This window comes from Eriocheir sinensis, chromosome 27, assembly GCF_024679095.1.
Source record: "Eriocheir sinensis breed Jianghai 21 chromosome 27, ASM2467909v1, whole genome shotgun sequence".
Taxonomy (NCBI): Eukaryota; Metazoa; Arthropoda; class Malacostraca; order Decapoda; family Varunidae; genus Eriocheir; species Eriocheir sinensis.
The window spans coordinates 14,995,130-15,005,606 of record NC_066535.1 but is presented as its reverse complement, the minus strand read 5'-3'; the positions used below and the strand labels follow the sequence as shown (position 1 = coordinate 15,005,606).

The window sequence follows — 10,477 nt, the reverse complement described above, 5'->3', positions numbered from 1 at the left end:
GTTGTTATTGTTATTTTTGTATCATTTATTGTTTTTGTAGTTGTTGCTTTGTTTGTTCCATTGAGACACATTTATTCCTTATCCATTTATTTGTTTGTTTTTAGTTCTTAGTTATAAAAGGAGGTAGACAAAAAGCAATAAAAAATAGATAATCAAATGAAGAAGAAAATGTCCGTCATCTTCAAAACGCATTTTTTTTAATAATTTGTTTTACCTTCTGTATCCACATTAATACAAAATGGAGAGGGCTTACATTTTTTAATTAATGTTTAGTGATTGGGCCTTTGTCAGTAAAAAAAAAAAAAAATATGAGTAGAGGTTATTTAGCTTTAGTAACATCTACATTAAGAGATAGGTGATGGGGAAGACCACCATGCACAGTGGTTGAGCCTGAAAACTATGAATGCGTCACACTTGGGACCCTTTTCCCAAAATCTTGAAACCCATGTGAACACCTGATACTCGCAGTTTTGGTTTTTAATTTTGTCACCCGCAACTGGTCCTGACATGTCCCAAGAGACACCCTGATGTCCCTTCTCAACCCTCGCCAGCAGGAGCGTGCACCACCAGCAGAATAAAAGCATAGAAAACAATTAAAAAACTGACACGGTATAAAAATTAAAAAATAAAACATTCACTTAAGCCGTTTTAACAAAGCCTCCGGTCGCGACCCACCGGTGGGGAACCTCTGATTGAGACGTTAAATCAAAGATAATGAAAGAGCAAAAGTACACCTTGCTGTATGGTACTAACTTACTACCTCTGTAAAGTAATTTATTCAAGGGTCATGTCTCATCATTTGTTTGTGGGAGCGGTACTAGCGGACATTTTTATATGTATGTTCTATTTTTGATATGAATAAACTTTTTTTTTTCATTTGAGAGAGAGAGAGAGAGAGAGAGAGAGAGAGAGAGAGAGAGAGAGAGAGAGAGAGAGAGAGTGTGTGTGTGTGTGTGTGTGTGTGTGTGTGTGTGTGTGTGTGTGTGTGTGTGTGTGTGTGTGTGTGTGTGTGTCTCTGGTGAATAAATAAGTCAGTTCCTCCTTCAAGAAATGGTTTCTTTGAGAGCAGCCTGGTTGCAGTGCAGGGGACACTAAAGAAGACTTATTTCCATCCGTGTGTGCTGTGTAACAAGACTTTTTTTTACCTGCAGGATGAAGTCAGACTCGCTATGCCATGTCTTTTACGTAAACAAATTCGTTATTTGAATATTTAAGCTAATGTGCAATTTTGATACATGATTCTCGTTTAATAAAGCATTCTCTCTCTCTCTCTCTCTCTCTCTCTCTCTCTCTCTCAAATTAAAAAGAGCATATTCAGATGTCCATTTTTTCTGGTTGCAAAGCTAAGTAAAAAGATAATGAAGTAGGTAACTGGGCCCTCTGTCTTGTAACACCTATTAGATGATAATTTTCCAGTAGCATATTAATACGAAAAGTTAACTCATGAATTGCGATAGATACCGCTCACTTCCAAAGACTTTAGACATGCTACATGGCCATACTAGCCAAGGAGACAAGGATAATATTAGACGAAAAAAATATTGATGGCACCAGTCAACTCAAGGGCGCGAAATATTCCTTGAGTTGCCCAGTATGAATATTTTGGGGAGTCAAAGGAGTAAATGAGAGGCTTGTTTTTATGGGAGGGTGTCACTATATTTTCAGGGATAGGCCGCCAGCTTCTTGTGCATGCCTGTGTCTTGGCGAGCAGGTGGGCGTGCAGGCGCGAGGAACACCTGTGGCTCCCAGGAAGAAGGGGACGAGCAGCACCTAGCCAGCCAACCCCCACCTGGCCACACGTCGTCTGCTGCTGCCTGGCTTTACCTCACTAGTTAAAAAAAAAAATAATAATAGAGGAACATGAGGAAAAAAAATTGAAGGTCGAAGGGAAGGAAACTAGTAAAGTGGACAGATAACCACACCTAACTAGTAACGCTTGGCTCTCTCATACCTCACATTCATGGTCTCAGACGATATACATGTGTGGTGTTGAGCGTTTATACGTCTCTGTTGTGTTTTTCTATATGGGTGAGCTTGTGAAGTGATTTTTTTTTCTCAGTAAGGAATTCACCTCAGCCTACTCAGTTATATTGGCCGCTCTTTAACTCTGCGAACGTATTTGACATTGAAACGTAACAGCAAAGGCAAAGCTTGAAGTCATAGGAGTTTATAGAGAAGGAAGTCGCCTCAGCCTACGCAGACAGCTGTTGTTTAGCCTCTGTTGATATGCAAACGAATTTAAGCCTAACAGTTAAGGCAAAGCATGGGGAGGGAAGTCATGTGTGTGAGAGGCGCCAACGAACATCTTTCGGGGCGATGATGAAATTCCCGTCCCGCCGCCCGCTGTAGTTGGTCTCCCCGCGCCTCCGTACACAGGTCTCCGCGCGCCGCCTCAAGTAGTGCTGCCGACATGCTGGAGTGTCCGGAAACCTTTTATCGACTGGCTTTCTGATAAGGCGAAATTCTCACTGCGCAACTGCCTCGTAAGTTCCCGGCTTCAAAGTGTTTAGTCGCTGAATGTTTTTGGCAGAGATCCTTTGAGCTTACGTCATACCTTTCCAGGGAATAGTACTCGATATATTGACCAATGGGAAAGTGAAATTCATCCGGAATCAGCCAATGGAAACTTTGCTTTTATCACGGTGTGGTAAGGAGATGGAAACTCTTCATATCACGTGAAGATTAGTGAATAATTTATTTAACATCCGTTCAGTAACCAAGGCGAACAACAAAGAATGAACCGTGAAAAATATCTTTATTAACTTTATTATGCGTAGTCATATCCCATTAGTGAGATGAGCATAAATAGAGACTTAAATCCGCGCAAATGTGGATGACAGCCCGTGAGTGACAGTGACCTTTGGGGCGAAATTAAATGAAATATCATGAAGCGTGGAGAGCAGTGGCAGCCCCGGCGCGGAGCAATACAGGGGCGGGCGGCGGTGGCGGGGGACGGTGTGACGCTGTGACGGGGCTCTGACGTGGACCCTGACGTAGCTGCTCATCTTCCAGTAGGAGTTCGAGTTAGCGTCCCGACTGTCGACGTAACGGCCAGGTAGGTCCCCATCAACAAGTTCCCGCCATCCTGTCATCCATTCGGCCGCCCGGCACTGCACCGTAGGCCTCAGACGATTTTGGGGAGGTAAACATGGCCACATATGAGAACTGAACCCCATGGCGCGGAGAAAAGGGAGCTTGAGCCGCGGGTTGAGATGAGAGTGACTGTCGTGGTGCAGGGGCTGTATCAGATAACCGGAGAGAGTTAATTACGCCATTAGTGATGATCGGTAGGTGTCAGGCGAAGCACCGGTGTCAATGAGGAGAGACGTTAGCGGCGAGGTGTGGAGGGGGTAATCAATGTGTGCAGGTGTACTACGCAGGTGTTGCGCATCAACTGTTGCCTTTATTCAAGATGTATTTTTCACGTTATGACAGTTATTGGAGGTGACGCTGCTAATTACGTGCCGAATGTAGGAGGGCTGCGCGGGGTGGCCCACCACGAGGGGCGCGGGGCGGGATGCAGGGCGGCACGGCAGGGCCTGTAGGGGCGGCGTCAGGCACTTCAGGGGCTTCCTGCCGATACCCTGGATATTACGTCGCTAACACTTCGCTTCGCTCTCGTATTATTAACTATTTTCCAATGAGGCAGGTGGCTGATCAAGGTGTGCACAGGGCGATGCGGTGCGTGGCGGGCGGCTGACTGGCGGCTGTGTGTGTGTTGTGTCGGGGCCGTGCTTGGGGCGGCGGGTCGGGGCTGTCCTGCGTTGCTACGTGGGCGGCTGCCGCGGCACACCTGACAGCCTTGCCGTGTGTTGCTGCCGTCCCGCGTGTGGCCATGTGTCGAATTTTGTGGTCGCATTGTTTTCTGGGTGTGTTGACATAGTCTAGTTTAGTGAATTTTCGGTTCGAATTCTCATTTGTAGGCGAGTAAAGGACAAGATGGGCGTTGCTTGGACGACCGTTGCATAAAAAATCAAGCAAGAAGAGGGCGACCACCTTAAATTATTCAGGACAGGCAAGGCTAAGGCGGCACGATGTTGGCGGGGGACTTTAGGGTGCGGGGGGCGCTCTGGTATTCCCAATGGATTGATTACAGTTTGCCTGGTCACGTGAACAGGTAGTGAGCGAGGGGAGAGTATAGGAGCTTGTGTTCTCTTGCTCGTTGGCTGAGAGAAGTAGTGCTTGGCTGCTTCCTGCTTGTGTTCGTGGTAGTGTGTTGTTGTGGTGGTGGTGGTGGGGGAAGCCGAAGCAGAGGGGCTGTGGAGAGCAACACACCGGATGCATCTTATCGGAGGAGCCCAGATTGTAACGAGGTTGTCGGCGCATTAGTTAACCATCCATATAACACGAGGCCGTAAGGGCGAAAACACCTGACACAGAATGTTCACCTTTCTCTACTAGACGTTACGACGAAAGCAAAGTCTGTAAACATTCTAATTTGGGCTTTGAATAAACTATCGAGATATTCGTAAGAGCGGAGAATTAAAAGTTCCAAAATGAATGGGAAGTCACTGAGTGGATGACGTAGGAGTTCCGAAGTTGACTTTTTTTTTTAAACCAAGAATTACGAAACAAACTTATTTATATATAAACACTACCATCGCCACAGTGGTTGATACACAGACCAGCATGATTTAGTCGATAACATCTAGTCTCGTATTATTATTTTTATTTCCCATTCACATTTGAGACAACTTAAATGACAGGAGGGTGACATTTAAATGACATGGCACTCTTTATAAGCAGGATGTAGGGCATACATATCCTCTCTATAAAGTGACGCATCTGGCCACACTTACGAGATATTCGGTACGAGTTTAATGCAGCACAAGACGAAACCTACGAGCGTGGGTGTGCTAGGTCAAGGCCAAGGAGACAGGTGTGCACGCGTGGAGGGGTCGGGATGGTTCATGGGCACCGCTGTAGCTCCCAATGATGTCTCGCGCGAAGAGTGGAGCAGCAAGTGTCGATTGAGCAGCTGGATGAGGGAGGTGTTGGGGAGTGGAGTGCCATGTCGCTCCTGCTCTCTCCACACACACACACACACACACCTTTTACTTGTCCCATTGTGATAAGGTGGCGGTGGTTGTGTCATGCTGGATGTCCCGCGGGGATGAGAGGACGGAAGGGGGCGGGGCACCTTGGCTGACTCGGGCTTGAAGGAAATAAATGTTTTGTTTGACTTATTTTGTTTATTTATTTATTTATTATTGTTATTATTTTACCTACCACCACTATCACTACTAATACAACGGATGCTGTTGCCGCTACTTCTAATACTGCTACTACTACTACAACTAAAACATCACCAGCGGCAAAAACAACAGCAACAACGAGCACAACAACCACCACATCAAAAATAACTACAGCAACAATAACTACTGCTGCTGCTGTTACTACTACTACTTCTACTACTGCTACTATTTATTTTATCTTTGTCGTCTTTTCGTCTTCTTTTACATCTACTAATGGTACTACCGCTGCTGCTGTTGTTATTATTATTATTATTATTATTATTATTATTATTATTATTATTATTATTTTGTTATGTCACTTAAGGTAATCAACTAGTAGGTGTCTTTTTTCTCAGTTTACCTTTTCTCTGTGCGATTCAGTGGCAGAAAAGTTGGATGCTTCTTAACTGGGGTGTATTATTAATTTCTCGACTGTTTTCACCTCGTGCGGCTCAGTTGATCAGTTACAGTCGCAGTACAAGTTTGTGCGAGTTTCCTCATTGAAGTATTCCATGAGGCGCTATTTGTTAGTCAGTGGCGACTCCTTTTGTGGGCTTGTCTTGGCCCACATTCTTTAAACGCCTTGGTCCTCACTACGACTATTTTTAAAAGGCCACAGAAAAGAATAGTCTATCGTGGGCGCCTTCCTTTTCATTGTTAAACTAAAAAATTAAAACCTTACAACTACGAGAGCCTTATCAAACCGACATTACTAAGGCGGCGCTACGTTTGAGAAGACGGACTGAGGCTGGACCCGATGGTGGTGGGAATCGCATATTTGTACGTTGGCATTAGGCAGAGGGCGACCGACCTACTGAGGGGGGTGTTTAAATATACCTGGTGGTGGTGGTGGCGGTAGTGGTCGCATGGGTGAGGGGGAATGACGTCACCGCCGCGTGTGTAGGCCATGACGTCATCAGCCTTGTTTATGCTTTTGGCCTCCACGCTCACGGTCCGCAGTCCGCACCATGGAACACTTTTTCTACCTATCATTTGTTTACTTATTGTTTATACTTGTAGCTTACGTTTCATTATCCATGCACGCGTATCAAAGGCATCATCACATCGTCGTCCTGATCCCCTGTTCTTGAACGGTTTTAGCTCTCACAACAGCGATTTCTAAAGGTCAAGAAAGGGATTAGTCGGATTTTCATGAGTATTTTTACATTCGTGGTGCAGAAGCTTCGTCAAACTATCACTAGACTTATAAAACCAATCATGGAAATACTAACACAGCCTCAACAAAAGCTCTTAAATGTGTGTATGTGTGTAAGCCCAGAAATGTTTGAGAATATTGTCCCATTCTGTGATGGAGTGTGCGTCTGGTTGATTGTTGTGGGTAAGGGGATGGACACGGAAGGGAGGGAAGGTAAGGTAGTGAAGGGGAGGGAAGGGAGGGTGAAGGTAATGTAAGGGAGGTACGTAAGGCAATGTAAGGGAAAGGTTAGGTAATGTTGAGAAGGAAAGGAAGGGAAGGCATTGTAAGGGAGGTTAGGTAAGGTAATGTAGAGAAGGATAGGAAGGTATGTAAGGGAAGGTGATGTAAGGGAGGGAAGTTAAAGGTAAATGAAGGTAATTAGGCTGAGTTTTGCTTAGCCTCAGTCTGTTATGGTCGTCCGTGTCGGTTAGTTTCAGCCTTGAGCCTCCTGAACCTTGGACGAAGGAAGAAAACCGAGAGAGAGAGAGAGAGAGAGAGAGAGAGAGAGAGAGAGAGAGAGAACCCCGCCCCCTTCCCCTCTCAGTCAGTTAATTAAGAGATACATTTTGTCTGGTTGCCTCCACTGCTTGCTTCTCCGCCCACGACGAAAACATGAGTATCGGAGGAGAGGATGCACGGACTAGGAAAAGACGTAATGGATGTTAATTTATCGTAGTCATAGTTTGAGAAAAAGGAAACGGACGAAGCTTTACGGATCGTGGGTGGCTTGGGAGAGGAAGGAAAAAAAATAATGAGTGCGTGAGTCATGTCCAGTGGTTACTAATGCTTGGGACTTGGAAGGCGAGAGATGGTTTATTTGTTTATTTATTTATTTAAGGAAAGGAGGCAATTCAAAGGCAATAAATAAATAGATAAATAAAATGCATTGCTGCTGTTCCTGCAAATAGTGTGTACAGTGTTGAGTAGAAGAATTCCAAGTCTCGGGATTTAGGTATTTTTTAAAACTTATCTGAGTTTTATTGTTAAGTAAATTGGTATATGACATTCAGCTTTAGGAAATATTTTAAGTATAATTTTTTTCCTTTAGCGTAGTGCAGGCATGTTGAAGTGGGCACACACACACACACACACACACACACACACACACACACACACAAAGGAGGGGTGGTGGTAAGGTAAACACGTCAAAAGATAGAACATAGCGTGCGTGTGTGTAGGAAAGAAGGAAGGAAGGAAGAGTTGTCGCCATGGGGAAGGTCAAGAAGAAAATAAGTAAAGAATTGGTGAGGGAGAGCAAGATCTTAAAGACGAACAACGGCAACAATAACATCAGCAATAACATAACGTGAGGGAATGACAAGGAAGTAGTGAAGAGGAAGAGGAAAGGAAAAAAAAAAGTAATAGTTATCGATTTGCCTCCCGTTCTCCTTCATCTTTGTACGGTTTCTTCGCTCTTTAACGTGTTCCCCCTCCCGGTGTGTGTGTGTGTGTGTGTGTGTGTGTCGGGGGAGCATACTCACCATCACACTGTCTCGTGATTGTGTAAGAAGACTGCAAGTGGTTGAGGTTGTTGTTCTTTTCTTGCTTTAGTTGTTGTTATCGTTGGCAGTTACGAAGGTCTCAAAAAAAAAAAAAATCAACCACCACCGACAACAACAACAACAACTGATTGAGAGTAGTTATGATGCTGGTGATGGTGATGATGATGACGTAGTGGTGAGTCGTGTAGAGGCAATACCGTGGGGAATGGGAGAGAGGGAGAGAGGGGAAGAGGAAGAGGAAGAGGAGAGTCATAACGAACAGTGGGGTTAAGTATAAAAAAAATGAGGAAAGGGGGAGTGGTGTGAGGTTAAGGGGGGCGGGGCGGGGGTGTAATTTATTCCGGTGGGAGGAGGAAGAAAGGAAGGGGGGCGGGGTAGTGTATGACGTCATTGGGGAAGGGAAGGGGGCTGTATTGCGTCATCGGTGGGAGGGCTAGTGACGTCATCATCCTTTATGCTGTTTGTCTGGGTGAAGATATACTCTGACAGGGTGTGTGTGTGTGTGTGTGTGTGTGTGGCCTTTATTCAGTCTGATGTTTGCCGTGGGTGAATAGATAGTGTGTGTGTGTGTGTGTGTGTGTGTGTGTGTGTGTGTGCTATCTATTCGTATTCAGTCTGTATGTTTCATGTCTCGCTTCTTTTTTCCACTCGTTGTAAGTTTAGATATTTATTCATTTATTTATCTCTCGGTTTTGATCATTTTTCGTCCTCGGTCACATTTTCCTCGTGTTTTATTTTTATTTTTATTTGTTGTCTTCGTCCTCCGTGTTTGAGGTTTAATTCCGTTCGTCATGTTATTTTCTCGCTCCTTTATCGCTCGGTTCTTGCTGGTTTCTGAGCTGGTTTAGATTTTGCTTTGATGATGTTTACCTCATCTGCACGTGGAGACTCATCAGCCTGGTCGCCTTTGTTCATGCATCGTCCTCCTCCAAACTCCTCCTCACATTCAAGTCTCCCTACTTCCAGCATCCATTACTTCACAGTCCTACCTCCATCTCCCCTACCACCTCATATCCTCTCTCATCTCTATTCCTACTCCAATATTCTCATTTCAGCTATTTTTCTCCATCTACCCCATCCTCCCTTCCCCTCCTATCCATTAAACTTTTTCCCCTTTCCCCTTTCCTTCCCTTTCCCTCTCGTCCTGGTCCTCTTCCCCAACCCCTTCCTCAGTCCCTTCCCTCCACGTCCCCTTTGCCAGAGATGTCCCCTTTACCTCCTCTTCCCCATCCTCTACCTCGTCCCTAATCCTCCACTTTGTCTTTCATAGGACTCTCCCCATCTACTTTCTCGATCTAACCTTTCCTTGTAATCTACCCCCCTTCTCCTCCCTTCCTTGCCTTTCTTCCCTTATGTCCCCTCCCTTTCCCTGCTCTTCTTCGGTTCCCCAACCTCTCCCCCCTTTCCCTGCCCTTCTTCCGCTCTTCCCCACGCCCCCTCGTCGCCCCCGCCTCGCCCTCTCGGCCACGTTGGGTTTATTGCTTCCTGGCGAGGCTCAGGTGCATCAAGGGGGTTTTCCAGTCTCGAGTTGATTAAACGAAACTATTGGTAAAATGATGAACAAATAAATACAAGGATACGCAAGGCTGTTAGGAGAGTAGATGAAATAGAAAGATTGTAAATATGTTAAAAGATAAATGATTACACGCAATGATACCCAGGAGACCACGCATCGTTAGATAATTGAAAAAGAATACACATAATAAATAGATAGATACACAAAGCTACGCCAGAGACCAGACCAGATCAAATAAAATAATAAATGTATGAAACTAAATTTTAATACGTGCGAACTAAATTGATATGGTCGGAGGTTATACAATTTTATTTTCATCATCTGTTATTTTCATGTCCGTGTTTTTTTTTTTTTTTTTTTTTCGTTTTTGGTGTTATGAAGCGGAAGGTAAAAGTGGTAACGATTCAGAGGTTTATAAATAGTTTTATCCATCACGTTTTTAGGGTCGAGGATTTACGAATGACTTTTTTTTTTTTTTTTTTTTTACAACGGAGACAGATCAAGGGCAACAAAAAGAGTGTAGAAAAGAAAAAGCCCGCTAGTCTCTCTTCCCACAATAGACAAAAGTAATGAGTGGCCAAAAGAGAGGTCAATTTCGGGTGGTTCTGGTAGTTTCCACTTGGTTAATTATGTTACATCTAGTATTTTCAAGAGCAGGGTTTTGTCGGTTTGCTACTTAACACTTATTTTTAGGGGCGAGGATATACTTTTTCGCATATTACGGTAGTTTCTGCTTCGCTAATACTGTTACATCTAGTATTTTCAAGAGCGGTTTTTTGCCGGTTTGCTACTTAACACTTTTATTGCCACCGGGGAAGGTTAATTACACACTACAGCAATGATTTTTAAAAGTAGTAATATTAATTTTTTTTTTTTTATACGTTAACGCCTTATTTAACTTTCATTAGCTGGGTGGCGTAAGCAGGTAAACTCTTGACTACATGAATAATGATAATATGTAAAGTTAATATGTTCCTCTTACTCGATAGCTTGATATTGCCTTCTGGAGTATACTTGCCTACAGGAA

The 10,477-nt window shown here is 44.2% G+C and overlaps 1 protein-coding gene across 7 annotated transcripts in view; it reads left to right on the top strand.

The window, feature by feature from the left end:
• The window catches only part of LOC127004184 (cyclic AMP-dependent transcription factor ATF-1-like), a 70,608-nt gene that overhangs the window by 10,329 nt on the left and 49,802 nt on the right, over positions 1 to 10,477 (top strand). The window contains exon 1 of one of the 7 annotated variants that reach the window (XM_050871674.1): positions 2,272 to 2,483. The exons of 3 other annotated variants lie outside the window; for them this stretch is intronic. The gene's annotated coding sequence lies outside the window, so the exon portion shown is untranslated. Of the gene's footprint in view, positions 1 to 2,271; positions 2,484 to 2,557; positions 3,056 to 10,477 lie in introns of those variants that run through there. 3 more of the 7 variants (XM_050871671.1, XM_050871673.1, XM_050871675.1) reach the window with 3 other exon arrangements.